Source organism: Salvelinus sp. IW2-2015, linkage group LG27 (genome assembly GCF_002910315.2).
Source record: "Salvelinus sp. IW2-2015 linkage group LG27, ASM291031v2, whole genome shotgun sequence".
Classification (NCBI taxonomy): Eukaryota; Metazoa; Chordata; class Actinopteri; order Salmoniformes; family Salmonidae; genus Salvelinus; species Salvelinus sp. IW2-2015.
Genome location: NC_036867.1, coordinates 7,323,724 through 7,349,728, shown reverse-complemented (window position 1 = coordinate 7,349,728; position 26,005 = coordinate 7,323,724).

Genomic DNA, 26,005 nt, shown 5'->3' with positions numbered 1-26,005 from the left:
TACGTCTACAGCCACTATATCAGAACTTTGGGTCTACTTGAAATACTGCTGAATGAATGGGGACATGGGGGAGTTATCTTCCAGAGATATTGATGATTATTTTGTTTCTGAAATGCATACTGTACCCGACTGATACTCCACTCTGTCTCCTGTTGCCACTCTTAACACAAGATTGACCTATAAATGACTGAATTCAAGATACAAGCCTCAAAATCCATTGTTTGTGATCCTAGCCCGGGTCTCCAGTGCTGGTCTCATGTGTAGATGTGATCCTAGCCTTGGTCTCCAGTGCTGGTCTCATGTGTAAGATGTGATCCTAGCCTGGGTCTCCAGTGCTGGTCTCATGTGTAGATGTGATCCTAGCCTTGGTCTCCAAGTGCTGGTCTCATGTGTAGATGTGATCCTAGCCTTGGTCTCAGTGCTGGTCTCATGTGTAGATGTGTATCCTAGCCTGGGTCTCCAGTGCTGGTCTCATGTGTAGATGTTGATCCTAGCCTGGGTCTCCAGTGCTGGTCTCATGTGTAGATGTGATCCTAGCCTGGGTCCTCAGTGCTGGTCTCATGTCTAGATGTGATCCTAGCTGGTCTCCAGTGCTGGTCTCATGTGTAGATGTGATCCTAGCCTGGGTCTCCAGTGCTGGTCTCATGTCTAGATGTGATCCTAGCCTTGGTCTCCAGTGCTGGTCTCATGTCTAGATTGATCCTAGCCTGGGTCTCCAGTGCTGGTCTCATGTGTAGATGTGATCCTAGCCTGGGTCTCCAGTGCTGGTCTCATGTCTAGATGTGTAGTGTAGCGGTAACCCCAGTAGAGTCTTGGTGGTTCCCACAGTCCAGGCAGTTGTGTGTGAGTGAGCTCAGGCCACTGGAGCCCACTAGGGGGATGGAGAGGAGGGCACCAGCCCACAGCTCTCTGCTGGGAGGACCTGTGCACCTGAGCCCACACAGCTATACAGTACAGGGGGCTAGGGCAGGGGCCAACTAAATTAAAACCCAAACAAACAATAAACATAGAAGACACAGATGCGTATGCACATACGGAAACACCCACATAAGCATATATATAATTTTGTGCCCTGGTCTTACTATTCTCTTTAGTGTCCCTACAATGAATGACATACTTACAAAATATATTACACATTCAGTCCTCATATGAAAGCATTTCACATGAATGATTATTCTTATAGGTGACACATGTGAGTGTGCTGGTGTGGCGCTTCACCTAACCACAACATGACAAGTTGGCACGCTAAGTAAGGTGACATTGCGACAGAGGGGATCAGTGGTGGGGACATGTGTGTGGTGGTGGTGGGGCGACATAGTGTCTGTTTCCCTGTTTCCATGCCTGTGCACAGTTTCCCGCATGTCAACACAACAAAAGCCACTTGGGAGGCCATTGAGAGCCACGACAGCTGTGGAATATTTTAATGAAATTGTGTTGCGGAGCAGACTTAAGGAGCCATGGTGGGATTTGCTCTGCTTGTAGAAGTAAACAGTGAGGACGTGGTGATGATGTGTCTCTGTGGGGAGATGTTGTTGATGATGTGGAGGTACGGTTACCTCTGCATGTCTTCTGCTCTGTCGATCTAGACACATGCTGCTTTATCCAGTCCTAAAGTATAGCAATATAGCCTAGTAGACAGATGAGCCCTGAGCTCCTTGACATATTCTAATGGTTGGAATGGGAGGAGAAAACCATATTTATAGATTTTTCTTGAGTAATGTAGCTATGAAGATCTATCAGAGTCCAAATAAGAAATACAGAAACTAAACAGAAAAGCAGCGGTTGACTCCTAATATGGTCAATGGCCTGGAACTGTGTGCACTAAACCAGAGCACCTGTTTTAAAGAGGGAATAAAACATGAAAGGAAGAACAATACATTTTAAGTAGATAAAGACAGGATATATAGATTACATGTACATTGTTTTTTCTTCTCTTCCCTACTGAAAATAATTGGTCTAAACTTTGCAGTAAAGTAAAACCTTTGCAAATGTTGCGTTCCACTATTTCAGCCGCTATCACTTTGTGGGTTTGAATTTGACACTGCCAAATGATCATACACTTCCTTATTATATAAGCTATTATGTCATTTGTCATCTCTTATGCAGTCATCAAACCCCCTTGGAGCAGTTCTCCAGCATTCTTTGACAACAGGGGACTGTACATGTTTACCATCCAACCTAGATCCTATCATATTACATGTATCACATATTACAAATCTGATACAGATACAATAATTTATTGTAACTTGGGCACAAGTTAGTGATGACTCATTTAGCTTCATCTGTCTGCCTTTGAGACAATGGGTCAGTGGCCGGTGGGTATGTAAGAAAACTGGTCAAGCACGACTTCTGTCAGTCAAACTGAAAAGCAACTCATACGAGTCGTTGATTGATTAAGGGGTCTGCATGTCAGGCATGGTACAGTATGGTAAAGAATCCCGCCAATGCGATGTCATCTAAAACATGTAGCTAGCTCAGTGTAAATCCTATAAGTGCGCTTGGAAAACAAAAATGTGCACTAAACCAGAGCATGCAAATATAATTCCTGAGCAAGCACAATGATTATTTGAACTGGGACAGGTCAACTGGGACAGGTCAAACTGAAGACAAGCAGTGGTCTGCTGATAAGCAAACATTGGATGGTTATTGACTAGTGTAACGGCTGTCGTAGTCGTTCTCCTCCTCAGACGAGGAGGAGCATGGATCGGACCAAGATGCGGATTGGTAAGTATTCATTATTTAATGGAAAAACAACAAACACTACAAAATACAAAAACCAACAAACGTGACTAACCCGAAACAGTCCTGTGTGGCCCAAACACTGACACAGGAACAAACACCCACAAAACACAAGTGAAACCCAGGCTGCCTTAGTATGATTCTCAATCAGGGACAACGATTGACAGCTGTCTCTGATTGAGAATCATACCAGGCCGAACACAAAATCCCAACATAGAAAATCAAACCTAGACCAACCCACCCAACTCACGCCCTGACCAACTAAAACAAATACATGACAAAGGAAAACAGGTCAGGAACGTGACAACTAGCTAGACAATAACCATCCAATGTTTGCTTATCAGCAGAACACTGCTTGTCTTCAGTGTGTGTCTTCAGTTTTCTATGGTCCCAAAACTGCACCATTGGAGTAAACACAACATCCCTCCATTTCCAAAGAGGCAGGTGGTGGAGTGCTGCTCACAACTCATTAGTCCTTGTGTTGTTTGTTACTTTCTTCAGTAGCTCTGCTCTGTGTGTGTCTATAGGAGACATGCTGGGCCTGGGGGGCTACTCTCTACTCAGACCCAGCCATAGGTCCAGGGTGGTGGGGGGACTGCAGTGTCTCTTTAAGAGATCCCCTATTTCCTCCTCCTCCTCTTCTTCTTGCTCCTCAGTGCTGGAGCTGTGGCTGTGCATCTTTAGCTCTGTCTGTCTCTCCACAATGGTTCTGCTACCACACTGGGGGTGTGTGTGTGTGGTGTGTTGTGTGTGGTGTGTGTGTGTGTGGTGTGTGTGTGTCTTGCTCCCTGGCCCTCTGTGCCTTTGCAGCGAGGAGTAGGCCAGAGCTCTGTGTGCCTGCCTTGGCCCCGGGGGGGGCCACCATTGTTCCCCGTCCTGCACGGCCCAGTGGCCACAGATGTTCCCCGTTTGATACCGCTCCCCGCACCCTCTCCTGGATGTGTGGGTGGCCAAGTGGGGCGCCTGTTGCGCCTGCCGCTCGCCTAGCACTCTTTGCCATTTGCTGCGGCACCCAAGCACGTGACACGGCGAGGCGAGCTGTGTTGTCTAATGCTTTAATCCTGTGACCGTGAAGAATGGAACAGAAGTCCCCCGAAGTGGAGAAGAATCAGTGGCGAGGTGTTCATAAAGGGATCCGGGAGAAGAGAAGTGTGTTGCCTTAGAGCTCCTGGAGAAACAGGCTTGGCTTCCAACTGCATCTCAGTATTGAGTTGACTAGAGGATGAAGTGGTGGGTTTATGGTGGGTTTATTGCAAAAAATAGGGTTTTTAAAGRAACAACAGATCCATGTGTTGTCACAAGGAAAGAAAGATATTGAGCTTTACTTTAAAACAATTATCTTCGACTCACCTAAGTATGTTGCTGCCGTTTCCCACAATTACAACAATGACTTACCTCTTCCATGTTCCACAATTAGTCCTAAAACAATGAACACATGTTCATTGTTCACACGTTACCCTGTGTTATTAGCATGTATTATTATTATTCTCAGTCATACTGCTAATAACAGGTGATTGTTGGAAGCTGGAGATCCAACAGTACTGGCAGTTATTTTTACCTCCTGTCACAGTCTTCTATTTCACAATCCTTCTTTATTCCAACTCCAAACCTTCTCAAATGCTCTCATTCACCACGATACTGTATGTTGCTCTGTGCATGCACATACTGGCCCCCTGGATAGGAATATGAGCAAGCCTGACGATCATCAAGGATCTCACATTGACACACCCTGATGGAGACACCCCTGGTTTATAACTGAGGAAAGACATGGATGGCATAGACGTTGCTAGCTCTCTCAATGTTGTTTGGATTTTGATCATTTCCAATTCTGGTGAATGCAATGTGAGTTGGTGTATTTCAGTCGTTTGTCGATTGTCATGTCACTCACACTTTTTCCAATTCCAATAGTTCAAATGTACAAAACACTTTATAGAATATAATTTTTGCGCTACTGCTTTGACTTGTGATATTATGTATAGTACTTTACCTGAATAATGGCAGTTACATCTATACCAGGGACCCAACACGGAAATCCTGTAAAGGAAAGAGATATTTCTGTGGCCGTACGCCTGAAAGCTCAAGCTGTTCCTCGGAGGGACAGAGTAGTAAGTAGCTCTCTGGCTGCCTGCAGTTTAGAAAAGGACCTCAGAACTGCTACTTCTAATTTAATAAAAGGTTACAGGCCCGGCATAGGAACACGTTATTATGGCCATTGAACAGGGGGAAAGTGTGTCATTTTGCCAGGCGAGGCTTTACTTTATCTTGACGGTACTGAACCTTAAATCCCCGTCAGCCAGGCTAGTCTACACCGTTCTCACATTTCCATTTTAGCTGGCGGGGCGGCTGTGGCGGAGGCCGATGTTTGCTGACTGACTGGTTGGCTGGCTGGCTGGCTGGCTGACCTGGAGAAAAGCTCTTCAGCCTTTCTCTAGATTGCATTAATGCGTCGAGCGGAGCAGAGCGGAGCGGGGCGGGGAGAAACACTTTCAACGTTCAGGGAGATTCCAATCTGTTTAACCGGGTTCCATGTTCTGTATAATAAACTGTCATAAGTGTCAGTGTTCCTCTCCCTTGGGGGGGATGGGCGCTACATTGGCGGCAGCACTGGGAGAGGCCTCAGAGGCAGTGGGATTTATCAATAGGAGCGTAATACTCTTTCAGACAGGCACAATGCCGGGTGCATGGGCCACAGGCAGGCAGTTGATTTCTGAGACAAGGGGATATGTTGATGTTTGAATGTTGAGGACTGGACCTGAGCTTCCAGACCACACACATGGTTTGAAAACCACAATCAGATTATGGTATTAGGCATACGTTTACCGTGAGCCTTCCTCAGTATTGTTCACTAAGCACCTAGTGGATTGGAAATAATCTCGCTGCCATAAATAATGGTATATAATAAGTATCCAGCTACTAAGAAGTTCCATTCATGTTGTTCGTGGAGTGCTGCCCAATGCATTGTTTTTGTTTGCGATTATATTATGGCCAAAATGGGCAGAAATATTTAAATTGGCCTATTATGAGATTATGCTAAATGCATTGCAGCTTCATGCCTACAAATACCAAATACCGTATCTCGCCACGAATGGAAAAATATGGTTTGTTGCTAATCATAATAATTCCATGTACAGAGCCATAATTGAATGTGCATAAATGAGGTATAATTGTCTCTTGTTCATTCATCTCAGCAATGCACTAATCATTTGGATTCCCTTGGCTGCTGTACTATGCTGTTTTCCCTTTATTTTGGTCAAGGCAGGGCTGAAGCCTCAGATTTTCACTGTATTTATTTATTTATGGATGCAATACACATTCAAAGAATGACTGTGCAAAATGTTGATCTTCAAAAAATGAATACAAAAAAATATAATTGAAGAAATGTATATATACAGTGCCTTGCAAAAGTATTCAGACCCCTTGGATTTCTTAAAGTGGGATTGAAATTGATTTAATTGTCTTTTTTTGTCAACAATTTGCACAAAATACTCTGTCACAGTGGAAGAAAAATTTGATTTTTTAAAAAGGATTAATAAAAGATTTAACAAATAATCATTGCATATGTATTCAGCCCCTTTGTTTAGGCAAACCTAAATTAGTTCAGGAGTAAATTTGTCTTAACAAATCACATAAAAAGTTACATGGACTCACTCTGTGTGGAATAATAGAGGTTGGCATGATTTTTAAATGACTAACCCTTCCTCTGTCCCCCATACATACAACATCTGTACGATCCCTCAGTCAGGTATTGAATTTGAAGCACAGATTCAACTACCAGGTCCGGCTCTAGCCTTTTGGGGGCTCTAAGCAAAATTGAGTTTCTTGCCATACTACACATGTTGCCATGGGGCAATTCTACACATTATGACATCGGTCTGAGAGACATTTTTGCAGTTTTGAAGCAAATTTCCTACAATTCTACACATTTTGCCATGACTTATACAATGTTAATATGAAATCGGAGTAATAGTGACTTACAAAATCAATGGGGGCCCCCTGGAGGTCAGGGCCCCGGTCGGTAATTCGAACCATGATTACTACAATTTTGGATAGCTGACAAGACAAATTTACCAATCCCCCGAAAATTGCTTACATGGCAATGTTAATTTTCTCAACAATAATTTTGAGGAAAAATACTGGTCAATAACCTGTTATTCCTGACTAAAACTATGACGAGTACGAGACAATGCACACTGGGGAAAAAATATAACTATTACAAATTACTTTTCAATTTAGTTGACGGAAATGTGACGAGACAAGAATTCCACGTGAGACTAATGGACATTTAATTTGACATGAAGCTCCTTTTCTTCTGTTTTGTCCAATCAGAAGCAGGCAGCATAGTTCATGCAATCCCCAATTGACATCTTTCAGTTGCACAGTCTGATTGAGCTGATCCGCCCAGCTCTCCCACACAGCTCCCATGCGGTCACTTCAGTCACTCATCAGGTGACTTCACTTGTAACTAACCTCAACTATATGAAACAATGTTTACTCTCTCTCTTACTTTCATGTAGGCTATTTTTGCTTTGATCACATCAGAAGCTCTATTTTTCCATGTGTTATTCCTTCAGCTGTGTTGCCACTCTCACTCCGCAGTCTGCAAATGCAAGTTGCTTTTGCTTTTTTGTGTGCTATTTGTGCTATTAGGAGTATAGTAATACTGTCATTTTTGTCAAATTCTCTCCTTTTCAGGGAAACCACTTATTTACCCCCTTGACAGTTATGATGGGGAGAAAATCTGAGCTGTAAATTGTGTAACCTGTAGCCAAGGCTTTATAGCCTATATGGTTACTTTATGGTTGGCATTGGTTACAATCTGCCATAATATCAATGTTGCCAGTTAAGGCGAACGAGGGGATAGTAGGCCTAGTTGTACAAGGCTATCTGAATGTGCACATAATGGAAGTTGGAGGTAGCCTGAATATTAATTGTTTAATAGACAAAAATGCACGGACTATTATGTGACTAAAATGTCTGTGACTAAAACTAGACAAAAATGTAAGTTGAGATCCTGACTGAGTTCCCCAAAAATTTGCTACATTTAAAAAGTTAATACTTTGAGGGTCGGCGGCCCCCTAGCGGCCGCGGGGCCCTAAGCGTTCGCTTATGTTGCTTATGCCTGGAACCGGCCCCGAGAACTACAAAGACCAGGGAGCTTTTTGAAAGCGTCATAAAAGGGCAGTGATTGGTAGATGGGTAACAATAACAAATCAGACATTGAATATCTCTGTAAGCATGGTTTAGTTAACTATGCAGTGCATTATGTATTAATCCACCCAGACACAGCAAAGATACAGTCGCCCTTCTGAACTGAGCTGCAGGACAGGGATGAAACTGCTCAGGGATGTTACCATGAGGCCATTGGTACAGAGTTCAATATCTGTGATGGTAGAAAACTGAGGATGGATCAACAACATTGTAGTGACCACAATAATGATCTAATTGACAGAGTGAAAATTTACACTGGAGTTGCTTACCAAGATGACATTGAATGTTCCTGAGTGGCCTAATTACAGTTTTGACTTAAATCTGCTTGAAAATCTATAGCAAGACATGAAAATGGCTGTCTAGCAATGATCAACAATCAACTTGACAGAACTTGTAGAATTTTTTAAATAATGAAGGTGAAATAATGTGCCAAATGTATTGACTCAGGGGGTTGAATACTTATATAATCAAGATATTAGTAAATATTTTACAAATGTTAGAATTTTTCTTCCACTTCGACATTGGAGTATTTTGTGTAGATCGTTTCTGTTTTTTTTTTTTTTGTATTAAATCAATTTTAATCTCACTTTGTAAAACAACAAAATGTGGAAAAAAGTCAAGGGGTGTGAATACTTTCAGAAGGAACTGTATATGACCTTCTAATGGAAGCACACAGACCTTCTCCGAACATTAAGTGTTATATTCATATCAGTATCACATTCTCCGTCCGCCGCCATAGTGTATTCTATTCCCTCCTAGATCCGTATGCACTGGCCCTGCTCCCCTGTGTTGGTGTTGTAGCAGCCGTGTTTGGATAGCTAATGAATAGAATAGGAGGGAGATGAAAACAGCGGCATGCCCTGGCGTGATGGAGGAACCGAGTGTCAGTGGCTTTGTCCTATCAAAAAGAAATCAGCTTCGGCAACACTCCGGGTGCAGAAATGCGCATCTCGTCGGGTTTCACGGCAGAGATTGCTTTCACCTGCAACGCCCGAGGCATCACACAACACACAGAAAGTCTCTCTCTCTCTCCCTCTTTCTCTCCCCTATCTCACTCTCTCTGACTACAATGGAATCATATTAGCTCCGACCATGCATTCTCAAACACGTATTACGTGGGAACACCGGACAGCGCAGAAAATCACAATTATAATCGCATACATTTAGGAGGCCTTTGTTCCTCTGTGTTTCTGCGTGTGTGTGTGTGTGCTCGCGTGCATGTGAAAGGGAGAACGAGAGAGAAGCTGGAATTTTGTTGTCAAAAAGGCGCATCTGTATTTAGTGCTAGACAGATATCCTTGACTTGACAGGTATACAGTCATTATCTGCTTGTCATATGTCGCCCGGGGCGTCCGTGGAGCTCCAAACCCCAGGTTCCCATGTATCAGAGAGAGCCTATTAGCTTACCTGCTTCCAATTCAAAGGCTATCCCCAACCAAAAGACGCCAAGAGGACAAAACAAGGTGTCATATTTATGAATGTGTCAGCAGGCCCAGAAATGTAGCGTTTTGAGGAATGGGCCTGACAAGCTGCATTCTGGGCTTTTACAGTGAAGAGAAATGATATCTTCGCCACGGCAGGTGAAACCAGAAGCCTGGTGCAGGAAAATGATTGTAAATCGCCCAGGCATTATGGAGGACCCCAATTAGACAGGAAACTTGAACTTCTATGTAAAGAGGAGAGGAGTATCCAGTGTTCCTTAATCACTTAACTTTCTCTGGGTTGAGTGGAGTTAAGGGTGAAGGAGCTGTGTGTCTGTGTGTGTACATGTGGAGTGTGTGTGTGTGTTGGGAAAGGGGGGTACAGTTTCCTCTCCGACTGTATAGTCAGTAAATGAGGGTAATCTTAACCAATGAACTGGTCCAGTTGCAGTTGGAGACCCCAACAGTGGTCTGCCTCAAAAAGGAGTCCTAACTTTATATGCTCTTCTACAGAGCCATTTCACTCCATATTTCCATGCTATGCTAATTCAAGATGGCAAGTCTCCAAATATCGACATGTACAAGAACGGCAGGTTCAGCATGGGGGTAAAAAGGTGATTTGACACCTGGGGGGGGGGGGGGGGGGGGGGGGGGGGGGGGTGGGGGGGGGGGGGGGGGGGGGGGGGGGGGGGGGGGGGTTCTTCGTGCTACTTTGAAACAGGCGAATAGGGAAAACAGTCCAGGCAGTTCCATCAGTCTGGTCTGGTGGGTCTGTTCCTTACAGCCATGTGGCACCTGGGAGGGACATTTAGCAGCATAACTAATGGCAGCCCCCCCCCACCCGCCCACACATTTTGGTTTTTGTCCTACTTATTGAACTTTGACCCTTGGTGCAGACTATATCTGAGCGCCCAGCGGTGGGGAGGTTGGCCTCACACCACTAGGGAGGGGCCAGGTGGCCAAGGCAAACAGAGGAAAATGTGTCTCTGTCATATTGACGTGCCAGGCGCCAGATCTACATGAGCACCTTTGCCTGTACCGCTCCCGCACTTGAAGCTAGGGCCAGAGTGGTGAGAGAGTTTGGCTTTCAGAGAAATTGTGTGCATGGGTGAACGTGCCTGTGTCTGTTCCTGCCTGTTTGTGTTTGCATGCATTTGTATACAGTTTGGAATGGCATGAATGCTTGATCCCGTAGCCTAAAAGCCATATACATGTTATTATGACTGTTTGAGGTGACTCTGCTTGACGCATTTTACATTTACATTATCCAGAGCGACTTACAGTTAGTGCATTCATCTTAAGATAGCTAGGTGAAGCAACCACTTATCACAGTCAGTCACAGTAAGTATGTTTTAAATGAAGTAGCAAAAAGTCAGAGCTAGTAAGAAAAAATGATTAACTGAAATGCGAGTGTTAGTTCACCCTGCTTGATCTGATCTGTGGTTTAAATGCAAATAATTCTGATAGACACCATTCAATGACTTTCCCGAACTTCAAGGCAAGTTATGAAATTAAAAAAGAAGGTAAACTTGCCGATATTTTTGATTTGCATATAACAAGTGAACAACACAATGAAAATACATTATCACTCTGATTTTGTCACAAGAAATCAAGCTGGCAGTAGCTACAAGTGAAACCACAGACTGTTTAACAGCAGGCTAGCTAGGGAGGTACAGTATCAATCTTTTTTACATCAGTATTTTGCCTGAATTTTTTCTCAAGTCTGCCTCATGATGCCATCCTGAAGCCAAAGGCATTAGAGGTTGGATCAATACAATCTTGGAGCTCAGAATTTATATCATGAGCAAGGCTATTGATCTTTATCAACAGTTGAAAGTTTCTGGGGGGGGGGGGGGCTGTATATTTTCACAAAACATCCACACACACAGACCTACTTAGTACAGACTGGCTGAACTTTATATTGGGATTGCTCTACTTTTCAAAGGAAAATAGGATAGCGGAAGGGAAAGGCCTATTGCTGTTTTTAAACTAGTTTACAAATTAATTTAGAATGAATAATAATAATGAAGTAATAGTTGTATGTGTAGCTTGTTATTACAGTAGCTCTAGTAGCAGTGGTTGTTGTTGTAGCTTTACTAGCAGCGTTAGCATCATTGGTCTCCATGATTGGTACTGTACATAAGCAGTCTAGCCGACCATCACCGTCCCCTCTCCCCACTCCCCTCCTCTCCCCACTCCCCTTCCTCCCCGCCAGGGTCAGCCCACTGTCTCTATCCGGGTCAACCACGGCAGCCTGGCTGAAACCCGCGCCGTTTCCTCCCTTCTTCCCCAGTGTCCTGTCTACACACAGACACACACACCACATATCAATAGGGTCGTGGGAGATGGACAGGTGTCCTGCTCTGTAGCTGTGGCCTCTCCAGGGGTCATACAGAAAAGCATGCAGCTGGTCAGGCATCCCACCCATCCCCATCTCAGCGCCAGCAGACAAGCCCACCCACTGAGGTGAGAGTGGAGGGGAGAAGGGGGGGGGTGAGGGAGAGGGACAGAGAGAAGGAGAGAAGGATGAGGAGGGATGATCTATGGGGCTGGCTGAGCCGTTCAGAGGACAGGACAGTGTCTGGGCAGTGACAGCTAGCTGATGTTGATGCAGCTTCCTCCCTCTCACATGTCTGTAGGCTGCTGTTCTCAGCTAGATACAATGAGTTATTACAGGCCTCGTCTCAGGTAGATAGTGTATTTGGATGGGCCAACAGTGCTCGCGAAAGTGTGGCCTATAATATTCTAGAATCTGTGTCACCATGGTAAACCTTATCAAGTCACCCAAATCGGATTAAATGAGGCAGGCTTTTGTTTGAATCGAATCAGTTTAACATATCATTTTAATTATCTTCATCATTCCTAGTATTAGTAGATGATTATGAACGGTTATTCACATGCTTCGTTGCTGAACATAACATCTCCTAAGAGGGTTTGCCTCCTGGTGCAATGATCATCATACACTCAATGGACTAACTGCGGATCACTCACTGATCATGAAGGTTGACCTCGGGGCTGTTTAATTATAACAAATGTCATTATTAAAATCATGTCTCCTTCCGGTCTGCAACTAGCGCCATCTGCCGACCTAATGCTCAGATCGTCTACATCGTCTGGATGCTCCACCAATACTGCCCAGCACCATTCTGTCATGCCAGTGTAACGAGATTCTGTTCGAGTAGCTATGGTCAGTCTCCGCCAACTCATGACCATTGTCCGATATCATGACACACCAATCGTGAGTCATTGACTCTGGATCACGGCCCTTCTGATTTAGTCTGACCGATAAGTTCACCAAAACCTACCCCTTCCTGTATTCTCGGTGAACTAGTTCAGTACAGTGAGGAGAGGAGACAGTACTAGACTAATATTGATGAGATACACATAATCTATGTATGCATAGTATCGATATAGCGACTGACTCTCTGCAATCTCCCCGTTCACGTGTCTGTGTCACTACAGGGGGGATGACCATCTTCCACCATAGCGCCATCCGTCATGAGATCAAGATACAGATCAAACTACATCACATGTCACTGTGACAGTACCTGACAGTCAGCTATGTCAGACAGACTGTCATGCAGAACCTGGGTCTCGTACTTGTGCACTAGATCAACAGAATCCGTGTCAGAGTCGTTCTCTCTGTCTCTCTGATCCTGCCTGTCAATGCGTCTCCTACAATACCCCGTCAGATGCCGAATCCAGAGCACCGGCTCTGGTCTGTCTCTCTGTCGTCGTCTGTCTCCCCATCTCCCCCTGTCTGTCTCCCCGTCTCTGTCTGTCTCATCTGCCTCCGTTCTCATCGCCTCTCCTCTGTTGCTCTGTCGTCTGTCTGTCGTCTGTCTGTCTGTCGTTCCCCATCTGTCTGTCTGTCTGTCTGTCTCCCATCTCCCCGTCTGTCTGTCTGTCTGTCTGTCTGTCGTGTCTGTCTGTGTCTGTCTGTCTGTCTGTCTGTCTGGTCTGGCTGTATATGATGGGTGTTGGCCTGTCTGTTATAAGGTTGGTGGCGTCTTGAGTGGGTGTGGTTGGCCTGTCTGTTATAGAGTGTGTTGGCCTGTCTTTTAGAGGCCTGTCTGTTATAAGGTGTGTTGGCCTGTCTGTTATAGAGGTGGTTTTGTGTGGGTGTTTCGTTATAGAGGTGTGCTGTCCTGTATAAGGGTCGCTGTCTGTTATAAGAGGGTGTGGTTAGTCGTTATAGAGGTGTGGTGTCTTTATAGGGTGTGGTAGTCATATGGGGTGGGTGTTGTTTATAGATGTGGTTAGTCTGTTATAGAGGGGTTGTTTATCTGTTTTAGGGTGTGGTTAGTCTTTATAAGAGTGTGGTTTCTTTTATAGAGTAGGTTGTTTCTGTATAGAGGGTGTGTTAGTCTGTATATAGGGTGTTAGTGAGGTTATCTGTATAAGCGGGTGGTAGCCTGTTATAGAGTGTGTTAGCTTTTATAGGGTGTGGTTAGTCTTTATAGGCGTGTCTTTAGTATGTACTGAGGGGTCTGTCTTATAGAGGGTGTGGTTAGTCTGTTATAGAGGGTGTGGTTAGTCTGTTATAGAGGGTGTGGTTAGTATGTTATAGAGGGTGTCGTTAGTCTGTTAGAGAGGGTGTGGTTAGTCTGTTATAGAGGGTGTGGTTAGTCTGTTATAGAGGGTGTGGTTAGCCCTAGCTCTACTTTGTGTTTGTTGTCAGATCTGAAAATGAGTGCAGTGCATTTATAATGGACTACAACGCTGCAATTTAATTAATATGGTTCAAATGTATCCGCAGTTTCAATAACAGCCTATATGCTTAAAGTCAGTCAGCAAGTTGGACACTTTGTATCAGTGTCTGGTCCCAGTAGACCTGAGCAGTAGGAGCAGTGCAGCTACCATGCAGAGAGCAGGGAGACAAGCCTGCCACTTTGACAACGTGCAGTTTTGTACAAGCCCTGCTCATGTAACAGATGCAGATTTTCCCAGGCACCGCAGAGCAGCGCACCGTGCTCGTCAACAGGGACAGCCGCTCAACTGCGCTGGAACAGAATAAATCACTGAGAAACTCGCTTGTCATTTCACCGCCATCCCAACGGTGGCTCGCCGGCGCCTGATCGACTTGATGGCATCATTTTAAAATGAGGGGAAGAGAAAGGCTGATTCAGCGGGGAAATGGTTTGAGTTAGAGCAGGCTGTTCGGGGGCCGCTGTCTAATTTTGAACAAAAGCCTTGGTGGGTTACTGCTGTAGGAATCTGGACAACGCGCTCTTATGCTAGGAGAATTTAAAATGGGTTGCCGGCCCATCTTTTTCTGGTAGAGTGCGGATAGATGGGGACTACAGAGACTTGTTAGGGGATTGGCTAACCAAATAAAAGGGTGTGAGTGGGACTGTGGGAATGTTCAGGGCTGGGGTGTCACCTGTTAACATTGCCAAGTAATGAATGTAATGTGCTCCTGTTTAAATGTAATCACCTGCAAGTGCATAACAAGTGCAATGCAATCATGCTGTAAGTAGTGCCCTAATTAATACCTTCTCCTTTTCTGGAGCTTACAGATTCACACAGTGTGTTTGCCACGTTCACGTGTCATTAGCGTTTAGCCTTTGATTGAATAACGTGCTTTAAGTTTATTTGGAAACATGTTTGTTTTGGCTTTGTTGTTGATTTTCAGAAGCAAACAGCTTTTGACTTTGACTGTCATTCATAGCATCACAAAACAAGTATTCATGTTACTATGGAAACCTATAATAAAGACGGCAAAAGATTTGAACAATGCACTACTGTACTAGATCTGAATTAGGCCTACTGTGTCCACAAACATATCCTATCCCTCTCTACCCCTCCAAAAATAAAATCACTTGAGGAAATAGGAACATTTGTTACTGTACATGTATGCAAACAATAACTGGTGAATAATTAGGTTTTGATTGACACATGTGACAATTGATCAATGACCCAGGAAAACAATTGATTCTAATATGATGACACCCTGGTGGCTTTGTCATAAAAATTMATGCTTAGCAGAGGCATAGATGGACAGGGCTACACAGGAACACACACACACACACACACCCTTCCTCTCTCTCATGCACAAACACAGACACGGAGGGGAGGTTTCACTCCCAACACACTTCACTCAATCCGTGTATCCCAGCTTTGGGTAAAGTGATGGCCAAGTGGAATAGGTCACTGATGACTAGCCAGCCAGGCAGATCGGTTTGTCACTCAGTGGAAAGGGCGATAGATTTGTGTCTCACTGTCTGTCTCACTGTACGGCTTCCTGGAAGGGGGGGGGGGGGGTCAGGAGGGCAGCGGTAGTGCCTCTCACAGGGTTATTCATTACAATCTGTCCAGGAACCGATAAGCGAAGCTCAGCCTGAGACATATTAACCTCCTTATTGAACAGCTAATTTAGTCGGCATTTGGACTTTTCCCCCTCTGTTAAAAGATATAAAACTTGGAATTGTAGCTGTCAAGTAAACAGCGTGTTTGACTGGTGAACTCTTGAATGATACATTAAGCTATCAACAGTTGATATTTGATATTCACTCTGGGTGTGGTACACGTTTGGACAAATGTATGTGAAGGGTCTTCTGTTTTGTGTTGTACTTGATTATTAATTTATGCTAATTCTATGCTAGCTTGCATCTCTCTATTGAAGAATGTTTTTATTATTTTTTATCAGATAGTATAAAAGTGCCTTCGAAAGTATTCAGACCCCTTGACTTTTTTTAAATCAAATACAACAGGTTTTACTTACGAGCCCCTAACACAACAATGCAGTTAAAAAAAATATGGATAAGAAATAAGAAGTAAAAGTAACAAGTAATTAAAGAGAGCAGCTAAAATAATAATAGGGAGACTATATACAGTGGGGTACCGGTACAGAGCAATGTGCAGAGGCAACGATTAGTGCAGGTAATACGTACATGTAGGCAGCGGTGTAAAATGGGGGGGGGGGGGGGGGGGCAATGCAAAATAGTCTGGTAGCAATTTGATTAGGTGTTCAGGAGTCTTATGACTTGGGGTAGAAGCTGTTTAGAAGCCTCTTGGACCTAGACTTGGCGCTCCGTACCGCTTGCCGTGCAGGTAGCAGAGGAACAGTCTACGATAGGTGGCTGGAGTCTATGACAATTTTTTAGGGCCTTCCTTTGACACCGCCTGGTATAGAGGTCCTGGATGGCAGGAAGTTTTGGCCCAGTGATGTACTGGGCGTTCACACTACCTCTGTAGTGCCTTGCAGTCTGAGACCGAGCAATTGCCATACAGGCATGATGCAACCAGGCAGGATGCTCTTGATGATGCAGCTGTAGAACCTTTGAGGATCTGAGGACCCATGCCAAATCTTTTCAGTCTCCTGAGGGGAAATCGGTTTTGTCGTGCTCTCTACACGACTGTCTTGGTGTGCTTGGACCATGTTAGTTTGTTGGTGATGTGGACACCAAGGAACTTGAAGCTCTCAACCTGCTCCCCTGCAGCCCCGTCGATGAGAATGGGGACGTGCTCAGCCCTCCTTTTCCTGTAATCCACAGTCATCTCCTTTGTCTTGATCACGTTGAGGGAGAGGTTATTGTCCTGGCACCACACGGCCAAGTCTCTGACCTCCTCTCTATAGGCTGTCTCGTCGTTGTCGATGATCAGGCCTACCACTGTTGTGTCATCGGCAAACTTAATGATGGTGTTGGAGTCGTGCCTGGGCGTGCAGTCATGAGTGAATAGGGAGTACAGGAGGGGACTGAGCACGCACCCCTGAGGGGCCCCTGTGTTGAAGATCAGCATGGTGGATGTGTTGTTACCTACCCTTACCACCTGGGGGCGGCCCGTCAGGAAGTCCAGGATCCAGTTGCAGAGGGAGGTGTTTAGTTCCAGGGTCCTTAGCTTATTGATGAGCTTTGAGGGCACTATTGTGTTGAACGCTGAGCTGTAGTCAATGAATAGCATTCTCACATAGGTGTTCCTTTTGTCCAGGTGGGAAAGGGCAGTGTGGAGTGCAATAGAGATTGCATCCTCTGTGGRTCTGTTGGGGCGGTATGCAAATTGGAGTGGGTCTATGGTTTCTGGGATAATGGTGTTGATGTGAGCCATGACCAGCCTTTTGATGCACTTCATGGCTACAGACGTGAGTGCTACGGGTCGGTAGTCGTGTAGGCAGGTTACCTTAGTGTTCTTGGGCACAGGCACTGTGGTGGTCTGCTTAAAACATGTTGGTATTACAGACTCGGACAGGGAGAGGTTGAAAATGTCAGTGAAGACACTTGCCACTTGGTCAGCGCATGCTTGCAGTACACATCCTGGTAATCCATCTGGCCCTGCGGCCTTGTGAATGTTGACCTGTTTTAAAGGTCTTACTCACATCGGCTGCGGAGAGCGTGATCACACAGTCTTCCAGAACAGCTGGTGCTCTCATGCATCTTTCAGGGTTATTTGCCTCGAAGCGAGCATAGAAGTAGTTTAGGTCGTCTGGTAGGCTAGTGTCACTGGGAAGCTCTCGGCTGTGCTTCCCTTTGTAGTCTGTAATGGTGGGCCAGCCCTGCCACATCCGACGAGCGTCAGAGCCGGTGTAGTACGATTCGATCTTAGTCCAGTATTGACGCTTTGCCTGTTTGATGGTTCGTTGGTGGGCATAGCAGGATTTCTTATAAGCTTCCGGGTTAGAGTCCCGTTCCTTGAAAGCGGCAGCACTAGCTTTTAGCTCAGTGCCGATGTTGCCTGTAATCCATGGCTTCTGGTTGGGGTATGTACGTACGGTCACTGTGGGGACGACGTCATCAATGCACTTTTTGATGAAGCCAATGACTGATGGGGTGTACTCCTCAATGCCATCGGAGAAATCCCGGAACATATTCCAGTCTGTGCTAGCAAAACAGTCCTGTAGCTGAGCATCTGCTTCATCTGACCAATTTTATTGATCTAGTGACTGGTGCTTCCTGCTTTAATGTTTGCTTGTAAGCAGGAATCAGGAGGATAGAATTATGGTCAGATTTACATTTTACATTTACATTTACCAAATGGAGGGCGAGGGAGAGCGGGCGAGGGAGAGCTTTGTATGTGTCTCTGTGTGTGGAGTAAAGGTGGTCCAGAGTTTTTTCCCCTCTAGTGGCACATTTAACATGCTGATAGAAATTTGGTAAAACGGATTTAAGTTTCCCTGCATTAAAGCCCCCGGCTACTAGGTGCGCCGCCTCTGGGTGAGCGTTTTCTTGTTTGCTTATGGCGAAATACAGCTCATTCAATGCTGTCTTAGTCCCAGCCTCTGACTGTGGTGGTATGTAAACAGCTACGAAAAATACAGATGAAAACTCTCTAGGTAGGTAGTGTGGTCTACAGTTTATCATGAGATACTCTACCTCAGGCGAGCAATAGCTTGAGACTTCCTTAGATATCGTGCACCAGCTGTTACAAAAATACATAGTCTGCCGCCCCTTGTCTTACCAGACGCCGCTGTTCTATCCTGCCAGTGCAGCGTGTAACCAGCCAGCTGTACAGTCGTGGCCAAAAGTTTTGAGAATGACACAAATATAAATTTTCACAAAGTCTGCTGCCTCAGTTTGTATGATGGCAATTTGCATATACTTCAGAATGTTATGAAGATTGATCAGATGAATTGCAATTAATTGCAAAGTCCCTCTTTGCCATACAAATTAACTGAATCACCAAAAAAACATTTCCACTGCATTTCAGCCATGCCACAAAAGGACCAGCTGACATCATGTCAGTGATTTTCTTGTTAACACAGGTGTGAGTGTTGACGAGGACAAGGCTGGAGATCACTCTGTCATGCTGATTGAGTTCGAATAACAGACTGGAAGCTTCAAAAGGAGGGTGGTGCTTGGAATCATTGTTCTTCCTCTGTCAACCATGGTTACCTGCAAGGAAACACGTGCCGTCATCATTGCTTTGCACAAAAAGGGCTTCACAGGCAAGGATATTGCTGCCAGTAAGATTGACACTAAATCAACCATTTATCGGATCATCAAGAACTTCAAGGAGAGCGGTTCAATTGTTGTGAAGGCGGCTTCAGGCGCGCCGAGAAAGTCCAGCAAGCACCAGGACCGTCTCCTAAAGTTGATTCATCTGCGGGATCGGGGCACACCACTACAGAGCTTGCTCAGGAATGGCAGCAGCAGGTGTGAGTGCATCTGCATGCACAGTGAGGCGCAAAACGTTTGGAGGATGGCCTGTGTCAAGAAGGGCAGCAAAGAAGCTACTTCTCTCCAGGAAAAACATCAGGGAGACTGATATTCTGCAAAAGGTACAGGGATTGGACTGCTGAGGACTGGGGTAAAGTCATTTTCTCTGATGAATTTCCTTTCCGATTGTTTGAGGCATCCGGGAAAAGCTTGTCCGTAGAAGACAAGGTGAGCGCTGCCATCAGTCCTGTGTCATGCCAACAGTAAAGCATCTGAGACCATTAATGTGTGGGGTTGCTTCTCAGCCAAGGGAGTGGGCTCACTCACAATTTTGCCTAAGAACACAGCCATGAATAAAGAAGGTACCAACACATCCCCCGGACAGACTTCCCCCAACCATCAGGACAGTTTGGTGCGAACAATGCCTTTCCAGCATGATGGAGCACTTGCCATAAGGCAAAAGTGATAACTAAGTGGCTCGGGGAACAAAACATCATATTTTGGGTCCATGCGCCGGAAACTCCCCACGACCGTTAATCCCATTGAGAACTTGTGGTCAATCCTCAAGAGGCGGGTGGATAAACAAAACCCCACAAATTCTGACATACTCCAAGCATTGATTATGCAAGAATGTGCTGCCATAAGTGAGGATGTGGCCCAGAAGTTAATTAACAGCATGCCAGGGCGGATTGCAGAGGTCTTGAAAAAGAAGGGTCAACACTGCAAATATTGACTCTTTGCATCAACTTCATGTAATTGTCAATAAAAGCCTTATGAAATTTAATTATACTTCAGTATTCCATAGTAACATCTGACAAAAATATCTAAAGACACTGAAGCAGCAAACTTTGTGGAAATGAATATTCGTGTCATTCTCAAAACTTTTGGCCATGACTGTATGTTGATAGTGTCGTTGTTCAGCCACGTCTCCGTGAAGCATAAGATTTTACAGTTTTGAATGTCCCGTTGGTAGTTTAATCTTCCGCGTAGGTCATCTATTTTTTTGTCCAAAGATTGCATGTTTGCTAGCAGAATGGAAGGAAGTGGGGGTTTATTCGATCGCCTACAAATTCTCAGAAGGCAGCACGCCGTCCGGACCCTTTTTCTCTGCCTCCTCTTCACGCAAATCACGGGGATCTGGGCCTGTTCCCGAGAAAGCAGTATATCATTCGCGTCGGCCTTGTCAGACTCGTTAAAGKAAAAAAAGGATTCTGCCAGTCCGTGGTGAATAGTCGCAGTCCTGATGTCCAGAAGTTATTTTCGCCATAAGAGACGGTAGCGGCAACATTATGTACAAAATAAGTTACAAAATAAGTTACAAACAACGCAAATAAACGAACAAAAAAACACAATGGGTTGGGGGCACGTAAAACGTCCGCCTTCTTCTCCGGCGCCATCTGTTTTTGCTTTCCACATTTTATTACGTTAAAGCCTTATTCTAAAATTGATTAAATAAATATGAAAACCTGCTACAGAGCACTCACGACCTCAGACTGGGGCGAAGGTTTACCTTCCAACAGGACAACGACTCTAAGCACATAGCCAAGACAAAGCAGGAGTGGCTTCAAGACAAGTCTCTGAAATGCCTTGAGTGGCCCAGCCAGAGCCCGGACTAGAACCCGATCAAACATCTCTGGAGAGACCTGAAAATAGCTGTGCAGCAACTTTCACTATCCAACCTGACAGAGCTTGAGGCGATCTGCAGAGAAGAAAGGAAGAAACTCCCCAAATACAGGTGTGCCAAGCTTGTAGCGTCATACCCATTAAGATTCCCATGTAATCGCTGCCAAAGGTACTGAGTAAAGGGTCTGAAAACTTATGGAAATGTGATATCTGTTTTTATTTTTAATAAATTAGCAAACATTCTAAAAACCTGTTTTTGCTTTGTCATTATGGGGTATTGTGTGCAGATGAGGGGGAAAAAATGTAAATCAATTTTAGAATAATGCTGTAACGTAAACAAAATGTGGAAAAAGTCAAGGGGTCTGAATACTTTCCGAAGGCACTGTATGTAGAAACCACACTCTCAAACTGGTGCAAAGCATCGTCTTTATTCCATCCTTACTAAAGCGGCATCCTAAGCTTCAGGGCATGCATACTTTATTACAGAGCCACTTGGTGACAGCTTGGATAGTCACAAGAAGATGCGGAGGCCTACAATGTCACTCCACCGCGCTGCATTCATCCCAGACCCCCTAACTCTTGACTTTCTCTGTTAGCTAGCCTTGTTACCGCTCCCTTTATCCTTACAGTTGGCCACTCTTCAGTCAATGGCGTCTGGCGACCACGTCTTTGGTGGTATTTGGGGGGATTTCGGGATAATTGAATGTGCCAGGGCGCCTTGGATATAATTCGATTTGGTCCGATACAGTTTTAGACGGAGCGATGACACCACTTCCTTTCAAAAGCACATACTTGGGGGCCTGTGTAATCGTCACATTTCAGCCACTCAACAGATGACTTATTGTGGATGGAGAATGGCTGGGTATGGAGAGAAGAAATACACAGTGGGTAAGTGAGGAGTTTTGGCTAATGTGTTCGGGGAGGTTATGTTGAGTTTTTAGCTGTCGAGAGACTCCTGGTTTGCCTTTGAACGTGACCCTTTTGATTTGTCCCTCAGGGTCTCTAGTTTGTCATTATTACCTGAAGTGATGAATGTGTGTTGCACTTAGTCTCCTCTACATCCTGAACATGGAGCCTCCTGACTCGAGTTTAAAAAAATACACTTATCTATCTACCCTCAATCCATTACACCTCCAATACATAACCAGAGAGAGATGGAGTTACACAGGTTCGAACCTGCCAGGGACAGAAAGAGAGAGAGAGAGAGGGCCTGAAAACCAAGCATGCTTCAATGTTTACTACATGAGGTCAACAGTCATTGGATCTGATTCCATTATGTAAGAACCATGCTTATGTTTGACAGGGGGGGATTTTTTATTTTTTTTAATTTTTATTTCACATTTATTTAACCAGGTAGGCCAGTTGAGAACAAGTTCTCATTTACAACTGTGACCTGTCCAAGATAAAGCAAAGCAGTGTGAATAAAACAACACACAGTTACACATGGGATAAACAAACGTATAGTCAATAACACAATAGAAACATCTATATACGGTGTGTGCAAATGTAGTAAGATTAGGGAGGTTAGGCAACAAATAGGCCATAGTGGCGAAATAATTACAATTTAGCATTAACAGTGGAGTGATAGATGTGCAAGTAGGGATACTGGGATGCAAAAGAGCAATAATAAATAACAATATGGGGATGAGGTAGTTGGGTGGGCTATTTGCAGATGGGCTGTGTACAGGTGCAGTGATCGATAAGCTGCTCTGACAGCTGATGCTTAAAGTTAGTGAGGGAGATATAAGTCTCCAGCTTCAGTGATTTTCGCAATTCGTTCCAGTCATTGGCAGCAGAGAACTGGAAGGAAAGGCGGCCAAAGTAGGTGTTGGCTTTGGGGATGACCAGTGAAATATACCTGCTGGAGCACGTGCTACTGGTGAGTGTTGCTATGGTGACCAGTGAGCTGAGATAAGGCGGGGATAGATGACCTGGATCCAGTGTGCTTGGCGACGAATATGAAGCGAGGGCCAGCCAACGAGAGCATACAGGTCACAGTGGTGGGTAGTATATGGGGCTTTGGTGACAAAACGGATGGCAATGTGATAGACTACATCCAATTGCTGAGTAGACTGTTGGAGGCTATTTTGTAAATTACATCGCTGAAGTCAAGGATTGGTAGGATAGAGAAGGTGCGTGGCACCAATTCCCTGAGGGGGAACCATCTTTTTGGGGAGCAGTGTTTCCAAACATAGTAGGAAGCAGTGTGAGTGTGACTCCTCGTGCCCAGGCTCAATAGTGGGGGAAGCGTCCTCTTTGATTAGATTACATGCTTGGCTGTGATGAGAGAGGAATGAAAACACATCTCAGGGTATTTTACATCTCAATGCATCATTGAATCCCCCCAGCTGGTTATGATAGCGGTAGCTCTAGCTCTAGCCTCCCACAGAAGGTGTGTGAGGAAGAGGGCGGGGGAACCACGAATGTGTCTAGGGGAGCCGCATGTGTTCGAACGCCGAGTGGCCTATTGTCGGTGCGTTGAGGAAGCCTGTCTCTCTAGGCCAAGGTCACAGTATTTTACACGTGGGAGGGTTAAGAGGGGCTGTTTTGTTTTGCCTGTTTCTGTGAGGTGATGTGTGTGCAGCAGGGCCTTGTGTGTTTGTTTGGTTTCTCCATGCGGTAAAATTGAGCCGAGATGTTAGTAGGCTTTTTGGCTACAGCAGAGGTGGTTGAACAGAGTCAACATCAAATCGTCCTATTTGTCAAAGGGTGTGTGCGTGTGTGCTTTTTTCTGTTTTTGCCTGAATGCTTGTGTGCATGTTTTGGTGTTTGCCTGTGTGTTTCAGTGTGTGTGTGTGTGTGTACAGAGAATCTGGGTCATCAGCATTAACAAACACGTCTCTGGCAGTTTCCTGGTTTCTCTTCATCTAAAACCATTCCTGCTACTTGTCGCGGTGCCAGAGTAAATGTCTCTGAAGTGGCTAGCTGCACTAACATCTTTATAATACAGACCTCTCTATCCTTCCTTCCCCGTGTCTTGCATTCACCCCGTTCGTCACATCCCCATTCAGGCAGCTGGGACCGAGGCCTAATTTGTTTAGCCTCTTGGAGTAAACAGGGCTGTCAAAGGGAAAGAACATCTCCCTTTTATAACCATGCAGAGAGGAAACCACATTGGCTAGGCTAACTCGAAACAGATCATCTTTAAGACAAACATGTGCATTACGAGGACCTTGGGTGCTTTATGGGGACCTGTCTGATCTGCAGACAGTCAATCCGTTTTAATGACAAAGTCCTTTGGCTTGTTATATCAGATTTAGAAACGATTTCACCAGGGACTCGGTTTTTTATTTTAATTTGGAGCAAATTTGCACTGGGGAAATTACACTTCTTCTTTATCTCGTTCTCACCAGAGACACGGCTGTCCGCTATGGAGTTTACTACGTTCTGTATGTACTAACATCCCAGACTAACTGGGCCTTAGGAACTCATGTGTCTGGTGAAAGAGAGATGCTGCAATGCTGGAAATGAATGGATTTGTATCAATCAGGTCTCATTTCCCGGATACATTGTGGTGTATGTGTAGCTAGCTAGAGGTACAGGTACTCTAACTCAAAGCCTGGGTTTGGCCGATAAAGATACGTATCCACTCGCGAAAGTCTAGTTTAGCCTCTTTAGATGATACTTTTATTATGTGAGTGAATTTAACAGATGACAGTACAGGTTCCGCTTTTATATTGATTACTTTCACTTTTAACGTCCCTTCTATTTCTGATGCACAGTCTCTAAGGAGTCAAATTATTAGTTAATAAAGTCAAATCATTAGTTAAAGCCAACAGTGTTCCACTATTTTTTACTTTTCCTACCATTTCTCAGGCTCACCTCAAGTAATGCTGCATCAGCGATTATCAAAGCTTGATGAATTTGGATTTAAAAATGAGTATTTTGCCCAGAGACAAATGTATCCTGTGATGGAAAACAAGCTGGCAGAGGAACTTGTTTAACGATGATCTTGGTGCCAGTGCAGTCGGCCATTTCCATGCACACTGTCCTCATTAACGTATTCATAATTTACAGACACACAGAGTATACAAAACATTAAGGACACCTGCTCTTTCCATGACATAGACTGACCAGGTGAATCCAGGTGAAAGCTATGATTGCTTATTGATGTCACTTGTTAAATCCACTTCAATCAGTGTAGATGAAGGGGAGGAGACAGGTTAAATAAGGATTTCTAAGCCTTGAGACAATTGAGTCATGGATTGTGTATGTGTGCCATTCAGAGGGTGAATGGGCAAGACACAATATTTACTGTAAGTGCCTTTGAACAGGGTATGGTAGTAGGTGCCAGGCCCACCGGTTTGTGTCAAGAACTGCAACGCTGCTGGGTTTTTCACACTCAACAGTTTCCCGTGTGTATCAAGAATGGTCCACCACCCAAAGGACATCCAGCCAACTTGACACAACTGTGGGAGGCATTGGAGTCAACATGGGTCAGCATCCCTGTGGAACGCTTGAGACCTTGTAGAGTCCATACCCCGACGAATTGAGGCTGTTCTGAGGCCTGGGGGCGGGGGGGTGTTCCTAATGTTTGGTATACTCAGTGTTTATCCACAAGTCATATATTACCATATTTGTCTCTCACAACACTAACTTATCAATCACCCCCACTTCCTTTTATGTCAATGCAAAGACTTGTCACTTACAGTACAGTTCACAATCATTACCCTCCAATGATTGGTTCAAACRGCTCCTTTAACTCCCCCCTCTCAATCATCTGTCAATCCAGTAGTGTGTGAGAAAAAATAAGAGGCCAGGAAGGGAGTGTGTCACGTTTATTTATATGCAGATCTTTCTTTCTTTCCCTCGTTCTCTCTCTGAGGCTGGATAATTAGGGGTCCATAATCTTTTGCTGAGGGAGCACCTTGTCCTCTCCCCTGTTTATAACATCATCAAAGTTGTGCCTCTGGGGGCCCC